The 20,947-nt window shown below is 42.2% G+C and overlaps 1 long non-coding RNA gene across 1 annotated transcript; it reads right to left on the bottom strand.

The window, feature by feature from the left end:
- Positions 1-12,553: 12,553 nt before the first annotated feature.
- LOC148053242 (uncharacterized) lies at positions 12,554-20,947 on the bottom strand. The gene is made up of 3 exons (XR_015708106.1): positions 19,757-20,947; positions 19,238-19,333; positions 12,554-13,187 (listed from the first exon to the last, which is right to left on the bottom strand). It is a non-coding gene; the product is annotated as an uncharacterized LOC148053242 (long non-coding RNA).

The following is a 20,947-nucleotide window of genomic DNA, read 5'->3' as shown; positions in this document are numbered from 1 at the left end:
TGCACTGTGGAAATACCTTCAGGGAAGAACATTTTTAATACGTGATACCTCAAAAGGCAGGCCATAGATAGATAGGCTGAAAATGGCCATGCAGGGGATAAAATGTTTTAAGAGACCATTAAGCTCTCCTGCTTATTGCTAAGTCAAAAAAAAATGACCATTCACCCACTTACTGGTGGATGATTTAATTAGGATCTACTTCTAAAAACACAAAACCTGTCTGCTTAAGATGCATTCTGCACTTCTTGGAGAGGGCCATGTTCTCTTGCACCTGATTTCTGTTTGGAATCAGTATTACTATTGATCATTTTAGCATAGTTATCTTTGATACCCAGTGGTGAATCAAATCCAGGGGAGGCCTCATCCTCAGCTGATGCAAACAGGCTTGCCCCACAGCAATTAAAAGCACTGATTAATAGCAGCAGAGTATGTAGAGCTGGAGTTTTCAGACAAACACAAATTCACTTGCTGTTCTGGTTCTCTTGGGGAAAAATGCAAAAGATGCTGTTAAAATAGGGTTTGTTTATTGACCTTTTCTAATTTCTGTGTTCATAAAATAATCTTGTTTATTAACAAGTCATCTTTAGCTGAGATGCACTGTGCTCCCTGAAACATTTTGTCCAGGATTCATGAATCGAAGCTGGACAAACTGAATACCAGGGAATTAATTTCAGAGGATATGATCTCATAATCTCACATCTCTGGAGATGGATAGATTTTGGCTGGCAGCAGCAACCCTGGAGATAAGTGCATCCATATATTTGAAGGAAATGGATCCTTTTAAAAAGAGATATTTACTATTAGATTTTCATGCTTGTGTCAAGTCTCAGGGTTTGGATTAAAAGCCAGGCTTATTCTTGTTTTAGTGCTTGTATGTGGCCCACTCCTATTCAGTGGAGTTAATGTGGAAATAAATAGCGACCTAACTTTATGATCCTGCTCCAGTGAATCTTAGGAGGACTGGCAGAAATGCAGCTTTCTAGGGTCTCTCTTCAAGCCTTCATGACTCTGCACCAAGAACTGTGTGCTGCAGCGGCAGTGCAGAGCTGGCGGAGTTGGCTTTTTGTCTTGAAGTAGTGGACTCATGTCTAGGGTTTTTTTCTGGAACCAGTCTGTAGCCCCTTCACTTTGTGCACGTACTGATGGTGAATCACAGATCCTACAGTGCTTCAGAAATGGAGAGAGGGAGAGGGACAGCATGCCATGCCAGGTGGAATTTTCTTATTGTTTAAAAATATCACCACATAGAAAATAGCAGAAAAGTTGCCTAAAAGCAGCATGGAAGCAGGGAGGATCATTCAGTGGGTCTTTATCTCTGTGGCATGGAAATAGAGAGCTGGCAACAGTGCTTCAGTGACGGGAAATCTCCAAGGTAATTTCCAAGATTTGCTGATAGCTTACATGGAAATTGGGCAAATAATTTTACAAAAGGTACTTCCCAGTTAATTATTCTTTCCTGTATGCTGTTTCCTCAGTAAATGACTGTTCTATTGCCAAAATTTACTTATTTGGCTGCATTGTTTGTACAATCTTCCTTTACAAATTATGTGCCTAAATTTCAGAGATTTCCAAAGGTCTCATGATTTCCCCTGACATTAGCTAAACCTGCTGGAGTTCAATATCTCTGAAAAAGGAGGCTTGCTATGTTCCTTCAAAGCAGCAAGTGAAAAACCCAGCCTCCGGCTTTTAAATCAAGAGCCAAAGCTAGGTCACATCAGCTCTGATGCAGTTAAGCATTTCGGTAGGTGAGTAGGCAATGTCACTACTTTGATTCCTAGGGGCTGTTCTCATGTTTAAACATGTCTCTCCGCTTTGCTGAGCTGCTGTCAATGTCCCAGAAGGTTGGGTGAAACGAGCAGTCTGATGCTCACGGGCCAAACCTCCCCATGTGCAGATCTATGTTCAGCATCCTGTCATATGGTGAGCTGGGCCCTTCAGAGGAACAGGGGCTCAACCTTAATTCTGTTTTATTTACCCTAGATGAAGGGAGCAGACATAAACTCACATGAAAAGGGAAATGGGCTTGCTAGGAGATACAGGACATCCGTAGGGATTAGGGCTGAAGATCTGAGTCAGGGCTCTGTTAATGAAGCAAGGCCCTTGCAAAAGGGCCCAAAAGCGTTAGGCTGGACTTGTAGGTAGAAGTTCTGGAAAGAGATACTGGGCAATAGTCTGAAGTTGGGAGGTGCAGTACCTGATGCTTTAGAAATGATGGCTTCTGGGGTCTGCTGTGGGTGGGGGTTGCATAATGCTGCACCCAAAGAAGCTGATGCTGGTTTTCTTGCTAAGAAGGAGGAAAAGGCATGAAGGAAGGAAAATCGAAGTTTGAAATTGAAGACTGGGTTTTTTTCTCTTGCTTGGATTTTGGTTCTGGAAGCTGTAGATCAACATTAAGTCACCTCAGCTGGGTCATGACCCCATGATTAGAGAATCTGATATGAATGAGCCTATGGCTAAGCTGCATAATCCCTGCTTGAGGAAAACCTGTCTCTATTCAGTGTAGTGGCAGTAGACTATGTTTTACTAAGTCCAGTAGATGTAGTCACCTTGCTCTGCACTCGCTGCCATGAGCAATCCCACCATGTAACATACCCAAAGTTATGATAAGCTAAGCGGGAATAAGAGTACTTTTATGATGTGGTGAATAAACAGCGTTTAAAAAAATGTGAGCCACCTTGAAATACTGATTCTATGTTCAGGTGTTTTGCACATTGCAAATCGCAACTAGATTTTCAAAACCGGGAGAAGAAAGAGCAGCTCCAGAAGAACACTTGCAAGAAGGGCTGTGCCAGACACTGAATGTTAGTGTTCTCCTCTCACAGGCACACTATGAGTGAGAAGTGTTGCCTGAGATTACAGGATGAAATTTAATAGGTATTAAAAAAAGAAAGAGATAATCAAACCCCCTTTTCCATGAGCTTTCACCTGATACAAACTTCATCATGTGAGCCTAGTACTTCTTGCATGTTGTAGCTAAAATGCTGCAATTGTCCTTAGGACAGATTAATGGGTGAAGAACAACAAAGGTGAGCCATCACATAACTCAGGAGAAGACTCTTGGTGCATCTGTCAGAGGTTAGCAAGGATTAGACCCTATGACAGCAAATGCCACAGAGTAGACTGGTAAGAGGACTGTCTTCTCCTTTGCCTTCTGACTGATTGCTCACCAGGTTAACTGAACATGCTTAAAGATGCTTGGTGCTGGTTACTAATTTTTTGAATCCAACAAGTACTTTCTCATCCTGGTTGTAGAAGACTGGATGATACAGAGCTCTTGTGTGAGCTGCGGGCATGATTTCAATGAATGTTTCCATTTATGTTCACTTTGGCAGCTGTGGGCCTATGGGCTGTTCTGTACCTTATGTAACAGACCGGAGTATTAAAATCTTTCCTGAAAAAATATTACCTAGTATAAAGTAGATTTTAGTAAAACTGCACAAGTTGGTTCTTGTTAAGGGCTGATTTCAGTGCCCCTTGGAATCCATAGAAACATTTCAACTGACTTTGGTGACTACTGATGAGATGAAGTAGGCTGTTTCATGGAAAACCTGGAGGAGAATGGTGATAATGCTATATTAAGACTGTGAACAAAAGCCATTACTCTCACTAGCATCAGTAAATGGGGGGGAAAAGATTTTTTTTCTTAGTCTTTCTTACAGAAAAAGAATATAAATGTTAGGAAGAAAGACAGGCCCTGGAGTAGAGAAATATGCGAATGAGTCAGAGCTTTCAGCAGGACCTGACTCTGGCTGGGGTTTTCATCTTTGTGCACAAAACGAATATAGCATGCAGAACAACTAGTGAAATCAAGACTTATATGCAAAATAACTGAAGTGGGTGAATTTGGTATGTATGATGGCTTAATTTTTCGATCTGCAGAATAAAATGTGACAAAATTTCAAAGAAACGCAGTCATCCTTGTTTCAGTACTAAGTGCTCTGTGGGAGTTGCAGCACTGATTAAGTTATAGCCTGTGGATTTCAAGGGCCCTTTTTTGAGTGTGACAGTGAGAGTTGTTGATAATGAGGTTAAACTTCACACGGAAACTGGGTGATTCAAGGAAGCTGAACTACAATGCTGCTTTCTGCAGTGATCTGTGCCCTGCTCAAAGGTCAGCTGGAATAGGCAGACCTAGGAGAAAAGCAGCAAGTGAAAGGCAGTTTTTCCTTGCCCTGATATAGAGCAGGAAAGCAAACTTTGCCCTCTTCACTTCAGTCTTTCCACAGTGGCACAGCTTTGGCAAGGAAGGTACATAGAAATCTCTCAGGTTTTATTGGTAACATGCAAAGTTTTATTTGATGGTTTTTGCTGATGTAGTCTGTGTGCAGCAAGCTCCACATCTTTACAGAGCCTCAGTGAAGTCAGGAAGCTCTATACAAATGTGGAAGTGTCCTATACAGAGATCTCTGTCATTGTAGGGTTTTAGACACTGCATGACATAAGGATTATTTGCTGCACAACAAGCAGGTTTGTGTTTGAATGTTTTTCAACAATACGACAAAGACTTGAAAAAAATTGCTCCCAACTTTAATTGAAAAGGTAATTGCTAAGAAGAAAAGAATGGGACTACTGCTTTTTTTTTGTGTGTCACCTACTTAGTTGGCACATCTCCAAAATCAGTTGATACAGAGATAAATCTGCATTTTTGGAGAAAGCTGTAGGTAATCCAAATCATATACTTGGCTATGCCCTCCCACTCCACTCAAATTCCTTTCTGAAGTGATGAACATACACGGAACTTGAATACACTGTGGAGGAATAAATGGTACAATAATTTAAAAGGGGGAAGAAAACCCACGAAGCATGCTGAGCTGCTATTTTCCAACTTGTGAGTTAGGGTTTTTTTGTTGTTTTTTTTTTTTTCTGAAGCTGTTGAGTTGGTTTCTTCTCTTCCATTCCTTTCTCTGCTTGTTGAAGGATGAAATGAGCCCTGGTGAAGAGAGAAGTCTATGGCTTTAAGTCCTATTCTATGGATTCAAGCGGGGCTTAATTTCTGCTTAGACTTTGTGCCAACTGTCTCCGAAGCAAATTTCATTCATTAAAAAAATACAGCTTTATTTCTCTGTTTGATGCATATTAAGTTGGGGTAATGTTCAGTCCCAACTACTGCTTAGCTCAATGAAGAAAAGCTTTGTTTTTCATTAACGCCCACAACTTAATCAGTGTTTGTGGATATATCATCTTTTATTTCCTCTTCAGATTCATTTTAGCCCAACTGTATTAGATGCATGATTTTGCCATTTCCCGTGTTAAGTTCTTGTTTTTAAGTTCATGTATACATGTGACATAGCAGGATGGAGTTGCCAGGCACAGTCTCATGGGCAAAAAAACCCAATTCCCTGCCTTTCTGTTAGCCGGCATGATGTCTTTCAGACAGATCTTTAAGTATTTTCCTTGAGTAACTTTTATAGGCAGTGAAGAAAGTCCTCGTTCATACCAGGATCAATTGTGAGAGAGGCAGAAAATTCCACGTAGGTGTGGGGGGCTATCTGCCATCAATGGGCGAAGCACACTGCTCAAAAGTACACAACCCCACACCAATACTCAAATATTGTTTCACTTTCTTCTTAATTGTCTAGTCCAGAAGCTACTTCCCAACAGCTCAAGGTCAAAAAGCGGAATGCAGTTTGTAGCCAAGACTCAAGCTGAGAGAAACCAAAGGATCTTTTGTGCAGGAAATGTGAAATGCTGCGTCTTTCCGTGCCTAAGTGTGAATAATTATCTCTGCAACCCCAGTTGCGTGATCCCTTGTAAGTGATATAAATAGTACTTTCCAACAGAAGTGACAAGATGCTAACTTTCTGGGGAATGTAGGTAGGCAGGCCTTTAAGACCGACAGGAGGGACGCTTGAGTAGCGCAGACAAAAGCTGGATTTCAAAATCCATGTTAGCAGCCTTTTCATCTGCAGAAGCTTGGTTTTTTCTGAAGCAGGTTTTGAAACACATTATTACAGTAAATGTAGGGCTCTAATAGTGGTGCTGAGCTGATAATCCTGGAAACCAAAGCTCTCAGCTTACCCAAAAAACCTAGCACAGGGCAAGGAGCAGAAGTGGATGCTTCCCCACCCTGGCCCCCTCCCGGGAAGGGAGAGCATAGCTGCGTCCATGTTCCCAGCCGGTGCTTTGCCTGCTGAGCTGCTAGTAATAGAGTATTGACTCACCGCCACTTGAAATATCTCACATACTGATGTTGCCCAGAACCCAAAGTGTATTACCTCTGCATTAATTGAAATGTAGCTTTCAGCAGCCCTTATAAACGTGCTCGACTGTAGTGTGAAAGCATTTGTTTCCAGCAGAGATCCTGATAACTAGTGAGATTCAGGAGCGGTGACTGACTTTGATCATCGGCTTTCAGCTTGGCTTGCTGCCTTGCTGGGAGGAGGAAGGGAAAGTTCTTCCTTAGAAAAGCCAACTTCATGTCAGTGACTCCTGTTAACATTTAGTTTGTTTAGCTAAAAACATGCAGCTTTGAAGCTCCCTTTGTACTGAATTGCCTGGCCCCTTCTCCCAATGATACTCGTAGCTCAGAAGTTACGTCTGTCTTCATATTTAATCTGTATGTGATTTCCATTTCGATGGGTAATGGCAGCTGCTGCATTTCCAAGTTTGCCTGTCTCCTAGCTTTCCCCTCATTTCACCTCAAAAACTGCCTTGGGATTTTCCTCAAGGCTGCCAAAGTCAACTTCACCTCTTCTTTGGAACCTCCTTAGCTCCACTGTTTAGGGACAAAACCTCTTCTTGGATGCTGCCCAAGTGCTGCTGTACTCCCCCGAGGGCTGGAAAGGTAAGAGCCTGCAGGCTGCTGCGTGCTTTTGCAGTCGGGCTGCTGAGAGAACCAGGGCTCTCGCACTTGCAGCTCCTTCAGGATTCGTTCCCGTTCATCCTCCTCCAGTGCTTTTTCTGATCGTTCTTCGTGGCAGGAGGGTCAACTGACACCTGTTCAGATCTAGACTGCTGCCTGCTATATGACCTGGTTCCTCCTGTGACTTGGAGTAATTTATGCAATCTGAGCTTGACTCCATGCTTTTCTCTGAAATTACTCTGATTTACCCTTGTTATACAAAACCCCTTTAGCCCATGTCACTGGCAATATAGTTCATTATTAGTGGGAACAATAGCAGATAAGTATCTTTGGCTTCCACCACACCCAAAAACAAAACAAAAATTAAAACTTACTAACACCTGGTAAGGCAAGCTTAAAAAAGGAAATGGAGAAAGGGGAGCAAAGAGATCACAATATTTAAAAGAAACGTAAACTGAACACAAAAAACAAATGCATCCCAGGACAAAAGCTAAATCTGCAACGGCAGCTGCCCGCTTTGAACTATGTTTTTTCATGGCGCGCTGCACCATTACACTGTAGGTTAAATAACCACAATGTAAGGTCAATGGCCCATTCAGGAGTGTGCTAATTTCACACTATGCTATTGTTAATAGGCAAGATTTAATGGAAATGACTCTTGTTGGTATCTGGTCTCCTAAACAAATTTTAGATCATTTTGATCTGCCTTGTTAGAGGATCAGTTCATTGTTTCTGGCAATTGTCTTGTTGGAAAATGAGTCTCATCTTTAAATACTAAGAGAGATGCATGCTGTTATTTCTGTTGGTGTTCTCCTCCTCTGCTTTAGTTTCATGTTTTCTGGTGTTTGACAAGGTCCATACAAGTAGATGTGCAGAAAAGGGGGAAGGAGTAAATCTGTGAGTGGGTTGAACTCAGTTCTGGGGTGAGTTTAGAAATTCAAGCATTTTGCATTTTTGCTATCACCCTTAAGGGTATATTTTGAATCTGCTTTGTTGTAACAGTTCACAAGTCACTTTGTGTTTTGCCTGAGCCATGGATTCTTTGGAAACCTGTGTTGGTGTCTTCAATTCATCATATATCACTGTTATATGGTTTCCTAGAGAGAGCCAAATTTTGATTTGGTGTGAACTGATGCAATTCTATTGGCTTTAGCACGGCTGCTTGATTTTTATAGTAGCATACCTAAGGGATAATTTGCATTGTACTTATGAGAAGAGGTTTGTAAAGGCCACCTGCCTGGGAATCTCACTGCCTTTGTGGTCCTCTGGATTTTGCAGCCTGCCTTGGTTGTGAGTATTCCCATTCACAATCTGCCTGAATGTGCATTAGGAAGCATTAGGGCAAGCACCTTTACCACATGCCTGTTGTTACCTCTGGAGATTTGACGTGCCACAGCAATAGCAACCAAGCTGTGAAGCCAGGAGGGTCTGACTGTCAAAAAAGGAAAATTGAAGGAGGACATTGAAATTCTGGATTTAGAAGCATGTAAGTAATAGGTCAATGTGCCTGTCAGAATCTGAACGGCATATTTGTGTATTCTGGTGAATTCACGTTTTAAATTTGGGCTTACGCTAACATGGCTCAGTAGCCCATGAGGTTCCTTTATCGGGCCGAAACCCAGCCACGTGCCATCCTTGCTGAAGTGCAGTTTGTTAGTGGAGGCTGGGGTCTGGCCTGGGTTTTGATGGCTTACGTTATGGTGAGGCTCTGGACTGAGAACCTCTTCTTTTTCAGTAGGTAAGCACATTTTGAAGGTCTGCAGCAAGAGAGCATTTAACAAGCCTCTGCTGGAATGAGCACCAACAGATTGTAAATTGCAAAGTGCAGTGTAATTGAATCTGATCTCTGGCTTTTACAGACTGTAGTAATTGGAAATTGCCTTTCATTTAAATATATGCCATTCCTAGGACGGCTCCTTCTTAAAACTGTGATCTGATAATTTTTAAAGAGATAATAATGCAAAGCAAGACGTGGTATACAGTCCCCTTGGTACTGGTGGAGAATGGCAAAGTAGAGACTTTGGGATACTTCCTGCTGTGTCATTGGTATTAAACTAAGTCCTACACAGTAATTAACAGCTTAGCAAATATGAACTGAGTCCTTGAATAGCCACGGCCTGGAGCCCAAATATCAGTGCTCTGTTCCAGGTCAAAACAGATGACCTACAGAAGGGCCGAGTGGAAGCAGTCCCGGTTTGCACTTGGCAGCAGGATGCCGAGCGCCGCTGCAAGCGCCCCTCCGGCCAGCCCTGCAGGGCTGCCTCCCAGCAGCTCCACGCAGTCCTGGCTATATTCTTCACACCTCTTTAGACACAGCCTTCGTCTGAACGCCGTCCTGCCCAGTGGCTAGGCAGTTCTGTATATAACAAAGGGGATCTAAAGTTTTTCTTCAGCCGTGGAAATACAATGATTTCCCTAATTTTTTGCTCCTATATGGCTAGGAAATCTGAAGGTAAGGTTTGAACTTAAGGAAACAAAGTAAAACAGATGAAGTCTAGACCTGAACACTGTCTTTTGTAATGTTGTAGACTTGCTGTTGAGGGTGCACACTCTTTCTCCTCCTATGTCCCTTTTCTGTCTCAATATCTTTTCTTTTTTTTTTTTTCTTTTTTTTTTTGACATACAGTGACGGATACATTAGTTGCCTAGGTATTGATTAAAGATTGTGCAGAAAGCCACAAACAGATTTGAGGCCTGGGATCTTTAGCGGAGAGCCTATTTAGCTTTATCAGGAAGAAGTTTAAGAGTTGATTTGCTTAGTATAAAGTACCCTCATAGTAAGACTATACTGGTCATCAAAAAATTATTGAATGGCTCAAGAGAATGTGCGGAGACTGGTGAAGTACGTCTCAGCCATCTGGAACCTGAGGGTAAGCAAGCTTAAACTAGAAATTTAGCTTATACTTTGAAAGGGTGGTATCTTGCTAAGAAAAACCTCCTAAGGAGTGATTGTTCATATTCTCTTCCTTTAGACAAGACTGAATAACTTTTCAGAAGACAGATTTTAGCCAGATATTTACTTATATAGGTGGTTATGTAGTTCTATATGGGGTTACTGAGTTGAAATTAAAAGGGTGGTGATACATCAGCGATTAGAAAGGGTGATTTTAATGGTCCATTCTTGCCTTCAACTCTCTGAATCTGTAACAGACCAATTTCTCACCTGCATGTGCCAGATGAGTGGATACTCAAAACTGGGTCTAGGTCTAAGCCAACAGCCGTGAATTCTATAAAATTCAGGATATGATGGAGGGTAGGAACTTCTCTGGACCTTTCCCCACATCTACCTACCTTTTCCATGGGAGAAAGAAACATTTGGGGTGCTCTTAGACAATGCAGCAGGTAGAAGTTGGCTATCACCTTCTCCTTGTCCTTAAAACAGTTGTTTTGTTGTCATCCTTGTTGATGAAGACATACTACCGCTTCTCCTGTTGTTGTGCACAGTGAGTAACAGGAAATATCCCGATGATCAGGAGCTTTGGAGGGTCGTCATGGAAGAGGCTGACCAGCACCTACTGTTCCAAAGGCTGAGTCTCTTTTGTAGTTTCCAAGTAGTTCAAAGCTGCCATCCACCTGCTCTGTCTGCCAGTCAAGACGATCATGTTCTCAACTTTCCATTTCATGGGCAGGGAAGTACATGAGAATTTGGACTGTGAAGACAATTATTACCTGCAACTGCATGCTGCCAAGATGTGCTTACACGTTGGGTTTCAGTTTCACATTTCTTATTCGCTGTAACTATTTGGACTGGCTATGGCATTTTGCTCAATGTTTTTCCTTCATGAAATCCATCTGCTGGTATCTTCTTACTTAAAAAACATATTTTGCATGCAAGTTCCCCAAATAGCCAATGCTTCCCCGACTCCCACCTTTTTAAGGAAATACAGCTTGAGTAGCCATGTGTGCTGAGCAGCGGTGTTTGGAAGAGTGGAAATGTATTACTGTGATCATAAGGAAGGAGGTGGGATTAGGTACATATTACCCATTGCCTCCATTATTTCAGTTGGAGTTTGGTGTGCAGACCTCTAGCAGTTGGATGACTTAAGTGAGGCACCTGAAATTAGAAACCACTTTTAATAAACGCTGTATAAATAACATTAGTATGAGGGATTAAAGGAAGAGCATTGAAGGAATTTAAGGGCACGGGGTTGATGATTCTCCTTATGACGCTCCTTCGAACCTGTGACCAAATCCCACTGTTTACCCTGCAGTATTACTTACTCTGCCGTGCCAAGGCAGTCGTCTGTTTTGGAAGAGGTAACAGTTTCACATATGTACCATATTTTAAGAATGATTGATTGGCTTCAAGGAATCAGTTTTAGTTACACCTAGGTAATTCTGCTAACTAATAAATATACTTAGCGCTAACCTCTTTGTGGCTACTCAGAAATGTCTGCACACACAGTCTGAAGGACTGCATATGCTTTTAACTCATTTTTTTCCATGCTAATGTCAGTGCTGGGATCCTCTGTTCTCTGGTAAAGGCAGAAGTTGCTCCTCTTTCTAGGACACGACATGCTGCCTGCACATTTCTACCTCTGAATTCACAGCCAGGCTTCACCCAGAAGATACTGACATAAATTATTTCATTTTGTGTTTTGAAGGTTCCCTCTGGTCATATAAAATAGATTCCATTTGAAAGCGTTTTTTTTAATCAATTTTTCTATTAGCATTTGATGATCGTAAAGGTCTTTTCCAACCTAAACGATTCTATGATTCTGTGATTCTAAGCCATCAAGTTGTGCTGAATGCACTTGGGTAGAGCATACCCTTTCAAGTTAACTTTTGTGTTAAGAACCTTAAACCAGATCTGTTTAACAAATGTTCAATGAACATGTTCTCTGCTGCTCCGGTGGTCGTGCAGTGTTGTGATATTTCTACAGAAAGGCATACTGCAAGCAGTTTGGACCTGAGAAGTGGTTAGCAATGTGTGGAACACAAGTCAGGGGCTCTGCTGTGAATTCCTCTACAAATCTGTTATGTGATCCTGAGGAAGTCGCGTTGCCTGTCCATTCCTGCTTCTTCCCTGTGTCTCATCTGCTGACAGTACTCTACTTAACATGCTTCCTTTGAAAGGTAGTAAATATAGCATTTTAGGGTCCAAAACTGCAAATTTTTCAACTCATTTTATACTGATACCATTCCAGTTGGTTTAGATAAGACATAGAAAGAAGAATTTGGTCTTCACCTGTTGGTATCACACATCCTGAACCAGACTTACAAAGGTATTCTCTCTTGCATAAACAAGCCACAGACATATAACCTCATGAGGGTATTTGCTTAACAGTGTGATTCTGAAAATCCAGCTCACTGTGTGCAGGCATTGTGCTAAATATGTCTTGTTCAAAAGTATTCAGCACATTCCAGTTGACAATTACAAATTTCCATGAGAATATAAAGAAAGAGATCTTACAAAAAAAAAAAAAAAAACACAACAACAACAACAAAAAAAACCAACCACAAAACTCCCACATTCGATGCTGGTACCACACACTGAAGTATTTCTTAGTCAGCCACTGACCAATTCTGCTTAGCAAGTTAATTTAAAAGTACTGTTTATTTACACCTTCCATTTGTCTGCATGGTCAGAGGTAATACTTTCATTTTGGCTGACTACACCATACACCTTGTGCTGCAAAGCAGTAATTGTTTGAGTTGATAAAACTTCTCTCAAAAAATTCTGCTGAGCACAACTTTAAAAATCACATTGTTGAATGATTTAAAAAATGCAAAAGTTTGCTTTTCCTCAAGTTTAATTACCAAAACAATTTAACTGCTTAGACCTCCCCAAAACCAATCTTTCCTAATAATATATAAAGATTCTGCTCAGATTCACTATATATATATATCTGTGTGTGTGTATATATATATTTACATAAAGTGTTAATGCAAAACCCCATCTTCATTGTGTAATGTGCCATGAAAAATGGTCACCAGTATGTATGTATGACAGTAAGCTGTGCAGTGGAGGCAATGCACTGGTAGCTCCCTTAGCTTTCCCTGTAAATCTGAGGTGGCATGCACTATAGAAGTCTATATCTAGATAATCTATGCAGGCTCTACCATAGCGAGCACAAAGCTTCATCTACAAAATGTATTTTACAGAGATTTCCATGGGGAAGGAAGCATCTAAATAGCTTGGTAGCTCTGGAATCAAATATATGGCAACTCTGAGATTTTTCAAATGGTGCTGTATTTGCTTCCTCTTGAAAACGTAGCTGGGTGATGCCTGTGACAATCTTTCAGACGAGCAACTATTCTGTTGAGCGCTGCTGATCATCCGGATGAGATCCAAAAGCAGAGCTCCCACTTCGCTAGGCTCTGCCATGCCGCAGCCGATGATGGACTCTTCTGGCTGTGATATCTTCCGACTGATGCCGTTCCACTAAGCAATAAGAAATACAATATTCATAGGGAGGAAGAGAGAAAGCAAGGAGCTATGTCTTTATTTCTCAATGATGCTACCATGCAAGCAGGAATGCAGACACCTGGATTTTGGTCCCCACTCTACTTTTCAATATGCTACACATGACCCGGCATCTAACAGAGAAAAGGAAATATCTTTTCAGATATCAGATCCCACATTTAGAAATTAGCATCAAGTCCTGTTTCTGTGCCAAGCAGCTCCTGGCTAGCTGAAGAAGCTATCTCGCTACTCCCACCTGTGGATCTTGTATTATGAAACTAGGTACGATTTCCTTAATGGTCTCTTTAAAGGAAAAAGCAATCTGCTGGGTCTCCTAGAAAGATTGTGATAGGTCAAATGTAATTTTCCATGTAGGCTTTGGCCAAGACACATAAACTACTGTCTGCAAAGTAGTGAAAGCTTTGGGGCCTTAAAATGACCATTAAGTAGTATCTATAAACCTCTATTTTTGTCTCAGATAAATATCTGCGCATGCTGCTGCTATCATTTAGCAGCACTGTTAAGCACCGTCTCGGAAATTTTACTGTTGCATCACCGCAACTCAGCTGCAACTGCAGATGAAACAAGAAGGAAAGCAAAGCTTCCTCTATGTTTTCTGCAGCTTGTATACCATAAGCATTACAAGAAGAAAATAAATGGGGGGGGGGCAGCGGGGTGTCAGCAATAAGTATAGCTGTAAGCCTGTTTTCTTTGTGCATTTTAACAGAGATCTCCTACACTGAAGCCTGTACGTGGCTTAGTAATAGCCTCCTCTGTGTTGCCCTAGCCACGACTCATCATTTGCTGCGCGCGAGTACTAAAGGCTGGACCCTGCTTCGTTACATGGCGTCTTAACCTTGCTTTGCCCTTCTACCCGACAACAGCTGCTTTGTTTCCTTTCACTAACAGTCAGACATCACAAATTCCTTCTTTCTAAAGCCATTAAAACAGAACCAGCACCACCCCAAGTGGTTTCAGAACTAACTGATTTAGATGCTGGAGTCTGCTGCAAGGCCAAAAATAACTCCCCCTTTCTTTCTCCTTCATTGGTGAAAGTAGGAGAGAAAGTGGCCAATGACAGAGACACAAATCCCCCGTAGGCATCGGAGACAAATCTATAAAAAAAAATAATGCTCTTGAAAAATGTTTCTTTGCTCAGGCCAATAGATACAGAACTGCTGCATGCAATTTTGCTGTACTGATGGTATCGCTTGAATGGCTCACGGACTACATAAAATGCATTACATAATTATATTTTTAAACACTGTCCCCAGCTGTGCTGATGCACATAAAAGCTGTGTTTACAATGGACTCTGCACATGTAATTATTTTGTGGCACTAGCTCTGTGCGTTTCCTTGATGGATGCTCCATGGTGCATAAAATTGTAGCTTTTATCATAGGTTCTTGAATATATTCTTTGGCTGTTTCAGCTTTAAATACTATGTTGTCCTCGCATGGGTGAACAGGACTGATGCCTGGAAGGGCTAAATTATAGCATCTGAGGGAACACCTTTAAGTCCTCTGGGAGCAGCAGAGGGGGAACGTGATGAGTGTTGAAGTCGAGGCACCTGGGCCACGGGAAGCACTGCGCAGCAGAGCTGGCTGCTCCTCCATGAGAGGTTTGCTGTGCTGCTCCTCGGGACGGAGCGACGGCTCCGCTCCTGTTTGGCCTGCACATGTTCATCCCGGCCTAATTAATGCTGCATCGCCCCAGACGCTTTGCAGCACAGGGAGGATAGGCGATGCCTTATGCCGGGGTGAGCGCAGGAGCGAAGGGGCTGGAGGCTGCCGGTGCAGAGTCAAATGGAACGCAGCCTGGACTGTCGGGATCAAAAAGCAGCTTTGATTTAGCCTCCATTCTGTTTGTATACAGCAAGCGAGCTCCCAGCATTTCACTGTGAGCTCTCCCTTGCCTGTTCTCCATCCAGTTGTGGAATGCTTAACGTTTCTTTATGCTAGCGCAGTAGCTGATGTATAGGACCCAGCAAAGAGGACAGTGGGATATTTATCTTAGATCTGTTCCGGTATTCTTGAGTATTAATATCACTGTGAAAACCTAGATGCTGGAAGGATTGATACACATCACAGTCCAAGAGTTTTGCCTGCCAAGCAATAACACTTGGAAATAAATAAAGACAAAAAGTAATACAGTATCCTGAACAACATCTTCAAAATGATGGAATAGCAGCATCACAGGTAGCTACCTTGTTTTGGTTTTTTGGTTTTGTTTTTTTTTTTTTTTTAAACTATTGATGTAAAGAACTGGCAGACTTTTATTGTTAATAAGCAAAATGGTTTGGTGTTTTACCTCTCACCCTTGGCTAGCCTTAGATATGAGACTCCGTGAAGGAAATGCGGATTTTGTTGTGAGCCAGGTTTAACGGCAGGTGTTTGGTTGGAAGTCAGGTCTGCTTTCTGGTAGTAGATAGCTTGAATTCCTTTGCTATCATTCCTTGCCCTTTTCAGTCCTGTGTTTGGTCATGGAAGCTGGAAGCCTATGCTTCCCAAAGGACAGTTGCACCATGTAAAGTAGTAATTGGTCTAAAGCCAATAGTGACTGAATTATTCCACAGCAAATGGCCCAACTGTTGGTAAACCAAGTTTTCCATCCTCACACGAATATAGTCTTCTCCCATCATGGAAACTGTTCAGCTATGGATGTCCTTAGCATTCCGTCTCTTTGGCATGTGAAGTTTACATACCAGCTTCTAGGTTGTTGATGCATTTTGCACCAAAGGGTCAGGCGATGGAAGAACAATCTTTGGAGTGGAAAAAATGTGGAACTGCAGAAGTTTATTGTATGTTCGTTTGCATAGTCTGCCTTTCAGATAAACCACATCCCTGCAAGTATACTGGTACTTGAAAAAGAGTCCTTGGATAACCTGCACAGAAGCTGAACCACCAGAGGTGCTACTTCAGAAAAGCAAGCAGATGAAGATACCAGAAGCAGTGCAGGGGAAAGACTTCTGAAGTAAGCACCCCATTGTATTGTTCATATACATGTCCATCCTGTTTCTGGATCACAAGATGTTATTTTATTAGAGATAATGTGGCTTGTACGTATGAAAAAAGGGTATATTTTTCACTAAGGCATACTTCTTACTCAAGTATGTGAATATTATTTTCTGAAAGGGCTTATTTCCTTCTGTTCCCTTACTCTAGAGAGCCCTGCTGAGAGTCTATCAGCCATCTAGGCCAAAATATGTTTTTCAAATATGTGATCATCTTATACAAACCACCATAATTCCATGTGCTTTGATAGAGCTATGACTTAAGCCAGTGGAGGATCTAACTCCTTGGTATTTTACGTAACATAGATAAACCCCAAAATTCGTGATCAGAGAAGAAATATTTCTAGGTTTAACATGCTTGCATCGTTACTCTTCCACATTAGTTGCAGTCTCTTGCTGCAGCCACTTGTGCAAGACTTTTGTGTTTATCTTTACGGTACATGCAGATAAGAGTTGCCTGTCTCTTGCAAAATGTTAGTGTTGTGTACAGACAAGAGTAAGAATCCACACTGAAGTTACTACAAATTTTGCCGTTCAGCAGGAACAAAACAGTCCTCTTAAGACTACTGTTTGAACCCTGACCTTTGCCTTTTTGTGTCTCTAAGTCATCAGAAGCTTCTGTTTTCAAAAGCAAAATAATGCTTTGAGAAGTCAAAGTTCAGTGTAAATGATGTCATGGCTATAGGGGCTGAGGTGTCATCTTTGTTGCAGTAAGTCCCTCCTGGAAATGTCTGATAAAGCCAGAAAGAAAATGGGACTTATTTTACAGATTTTTGGAGCACTATATTTCCATTCTTGCTATATTATGATCTGTGAGAAGCTTTTTCAATTCCATAAAGCCCTATCAGTATATTATCTGAGCAGCCAAGTACTCAGATTATGTAAGTTGGACATAATAGGATGTCTGTAAAACTTTGCTGCTTACAGCCTTGGAAATTTCTACATTGCTTTTCTGCGGTGACTCAGCTGCAGATCTCCCATATGATCTAGGAGAATGCGTGGTGGGCTGGGATTTCCATCCTTTGAAGGCGTGTAGCATGGTCCTCAGGTATGACCTTGGCTGCAGCCTCGCTCTTCTCCCACATCCCCTGGACTTCTCTGGGCAATCTTTAACTGCTGATCAGCGGATGCTCACTGTAGTTTCTGTCCTGCATTTCAGTTCTGTCCTTCTAGGAATGTTTACCTGATGTTTTCAAAGCAATCCACCTTTTGATTTGCACAGCAGGAGAATTCGCCTGTTGTACCAGATAGCAACCTCAACATGTACTTTCACAGTCTGTTTCTTATAAAGGATATTTTTGGCCCATAAGTGATGTTCTAAGAATAATTCTACCAGTGCTATTTTTATGATATGTATAGCTTCCTGGTGCATTACTAACCATATGGCCAAGCATAGTATATGCAGCTACATGGCAAGGTTTACTGCCCAGTAGGAATGAGAAGCATGTATTTTGAATAGATGCGTATTGAAAAAAAAAAAAAAATTCAACCTCAAAGGCACAGGTTTAGGACCTTTATTTCTTCTCTTGGTTCTCCCTTGGTTTTGAATGAGGTTCAGCATCATCTTGCTTGGAATTTCACTGCAATAATGTGGGCTCAGAGCAGCTGTTTTTACTTTGCCTTGCTGATGACAGTCAGGAGATAAAACGCAGAGGAGTAAATTCTGCCTGGCTGCTACAGGTTGCATCACTCAACCACTGGTATGTCTCTCAGAAGTGTTACTGATTTTATCTTGGTAGGGGTAAGAGCTCATGAAACGGAATGGCTCAAGGAATGACTAATGAAAGCTTTATGATGAAACTTCTGTCTAAGCCACGTCAACTGTGACTGAAAATTATCATCAGAGGGTTATTTGACAGTCTAGGGTGAATGAGCAGGTGCCCTGAGTCCAGCTTGTTGTAGAGATGTGTCTTCAGTGTAAAATCCGCTAACTCAGTTTGTATCAATTAATGTCAGTTGGGAAAACCACAAATGGTGATGTGGCATGGTGGTGAACTGTGCTCTTACCCCTCAAGTGGCTTCTCCGATTCAGAGCTGGACCATTTAATGAGGCAGATGATATTGCCATTACTTTGTGTTTTTCTCTTCTGTAGATAAATCATTCCAGTCAGATGTATACACACATCTGTGTTTTGTGTGTTCATGCAGAAATGCAGACTCCAGTTCTCTCAGGAACACTCCCAGCTACTCAACTGGGACTACATTATCAATACAAGGCATCATAATATTTAGGTGGGCCTCCTATGCAAATGTCACGGAGAGTCCCCCTGCGTGACTCTAATTTATTACTCTACCAAAATATCCTTCTTCAGCTCCTTGATCCCAGTCCCTGGGATTTACAGTGCTTTAAGGGTTATCTTTGCTTTTCTTGTGACACCAGTAGCTCCCGTACAATCCCAAATCGTTAGTTACGCACTTAAGTCAATGCGGAGGTTTCACCTAGTGTATTGACTTAGTAGCGCTTAGTAAAATTAGCTACTGCCTTATTATGCCAATGATCACGTCCTGCTTTCTGTAAAGCAATGTCCAATTTCCCTATTTCTGCCATAAAGCATTACTTCCCCTGAAGGAGAACAAACTCCAGCTTTTGGGCAGGGTTGCAAAGGAGGCAGGATGTGCGCGAGGGGCGGGGGGTAGAAAGGGGACGTTTGCCAGCTTTGCTCCAGGGAGTCGGGAGACAAGGTGGGAACTGGGGAAGTCGGAGCTTTAGCCTTGGCTCCGATAATGATTTTCTGTGTGGACTTCTGTAAGCTCTTTCATGTTTCCACCTCATTTTGCCCAAACCTAAAATGGAGTTCAAAATTGTCACTTCTCTAACACCTCCCCCTCCCCACACACACACAGAGTTGTGAGAAGGTTTAATGTTTATCTCGGAGGCTATGAACAGTATCATACATCTAGGGAATGTATACAGGCATTCATACCCCAGAATAAGCTTTACAAAATCATCTGTAAATAAAATGGCACTTATATTAATCATAAATTTGGGATTGGAACAGAATAAGTGGTTAACAAACCTGCAAAACAAGCTTTGTTTCATTGGCTTGAGCTGCTTTATAGTTCTGTTTGTGTACGTGGAAGTGATGTTCAGTCTTTTTATATGAGTCACAGGACTGGAAGAACAAAAATATTTGATGGTAACATATAGCAGCAAAACAATTACTCTTTTCATTCTGACAAGCATGATAACCAGAATAGCTAGTTAGAGCTAGAGGTCTAGGCTGGTAGTTTCTTCCTATGTATCAGGGATTTTAGATCTGCTTGCAAGACAGTGAAACAGAACTGAAATGTCAAAACAATTATAAGACAACATTAGATCAAAAAATAAAATCAAGCATGCCTGTTAGGATACAACTATTTACACTTATGAAGGCTCTCCAGGTCAGTGAGTCCATGCAGTATTCTCACACAGCGCAGCCTTGTCTAGCAGCTTTCTGTACCTTTATCCAGAGGAGACTCCTTTCCACCCTGCTTGCTGCATTGCACCACTGATTTAGTGAAGACATCATCCTCATAAGGATGCTCTTCTAACTCACCTCTGAAATCCGCTTGCTTTTCTCCTCTGACAATTAGGTTTAAATGTGCTGCAGCAAAGTACTCATCCTTAGCAGTCGTATGGCTTTTTAAGTGATAAACTGCATTAGCAAATTCCTTATTAGATAATCTATCAAATGAGGTCATGCATAATTTTAGCAGTCTCATCTTGATTTATAGCATGATCGCAGCAAATTACGCATACACAAACCAGCATGCTGGCTGTCAAAGTCAGGTGTTTTCACTCTGCTAAAAAAGCTATTGCCAGGCCAGCCCAGTGGCCTACTGGTAGCACTCTGCATCGCCACGGCTTGCCCAGTTTGCGCTACAGCCCTCAAGCTCACCCCTCACCTCTTATTAGGACTGACGAGAGTTCGAGGCGGTAGTCTAAATCCTTGCTTCATACCTCCTAACAGTAATCCTTAACGGTGTTTATTCTGACAGGTTTTCCGTACTCCCCTTAAGTAGGGGCACAGGCTCGCTAAAAGGGTAAGCTTAGGTATGGGGAAACTGGGTCTGCGGGGTGCTGATCTGCTCCCTGCCTCCCTTCTGTGTTCCCAAGGGAATGCAAAGCTAGTTGGAGTGAATCATCAGGCAGCGCTGCGCACGCCTGTAACAGAGTCTGCTTTCTGGTCCAGGCTGCTCGGGCCGGGAGAGGCTTGGTCGCCTGCACCCACAGGCACGGGAGGAGGCAGTGCTCCGTCTCCGACGGCCATCTGCATTGGGAAGCTGTGCCACCTGCCTCGCTACAAGCAGAAGTGATGGCATTCAGGGAAAATGGGGAGGGAGCTTCAGGAACAAACGCTGTTTTTGAACTGCACTTTGCTACCGCTGTTGCACTTCTGCTCACTGTACCCAGCGCCTAGCCCCCGCGCTGCAAGTAAATTGCTCCTGGGACCCAGAAGGGACGTGACTCCTATCCCCCAGCTTCAAACTTCTGCTGCAAACATTTCGTCTGTGGAGATTTATCTGGAACTACCAGAGGGGGGAGCTGCAATAAATTATCTAGTCTTGCCTTTCTCTTCACCTGCTCTCACCTCACATTGGTATTTCTAGGGTTTGAGCTGTGCGAAGGGGTGAGAGTACATGTCATTTGCATGTCTCTGAATAAGTTATGTGCCTCTCACTGGACTTATGGCCAAACACTGTCCACGAAGGACAAAGCGGGACAGAATAAGATGTGTTCCTCAGCA

The sequence above is a fragment of the Nipponia nippon genome, unplaced genomic scaffold (assembly GCF_047370975.1).
Source record: "Nipponia nippon isolate SJK-2023a ecotype South Korea unplaced genomic scaffold, ASM4737097v1 scaffold_4, whole genome shotgun sequence".
Taxonomy (NCBI): Eukaryota; Metazoa; Chordata; class Aves; order Pelecaniformes; family Threskiornithidae; genus Nipponia; species Nipponia nippon.
Note: the sequence above shows the minus strand (reverse complement) of the source record. Positions and strands in the feature narration are given on the sequence as shown.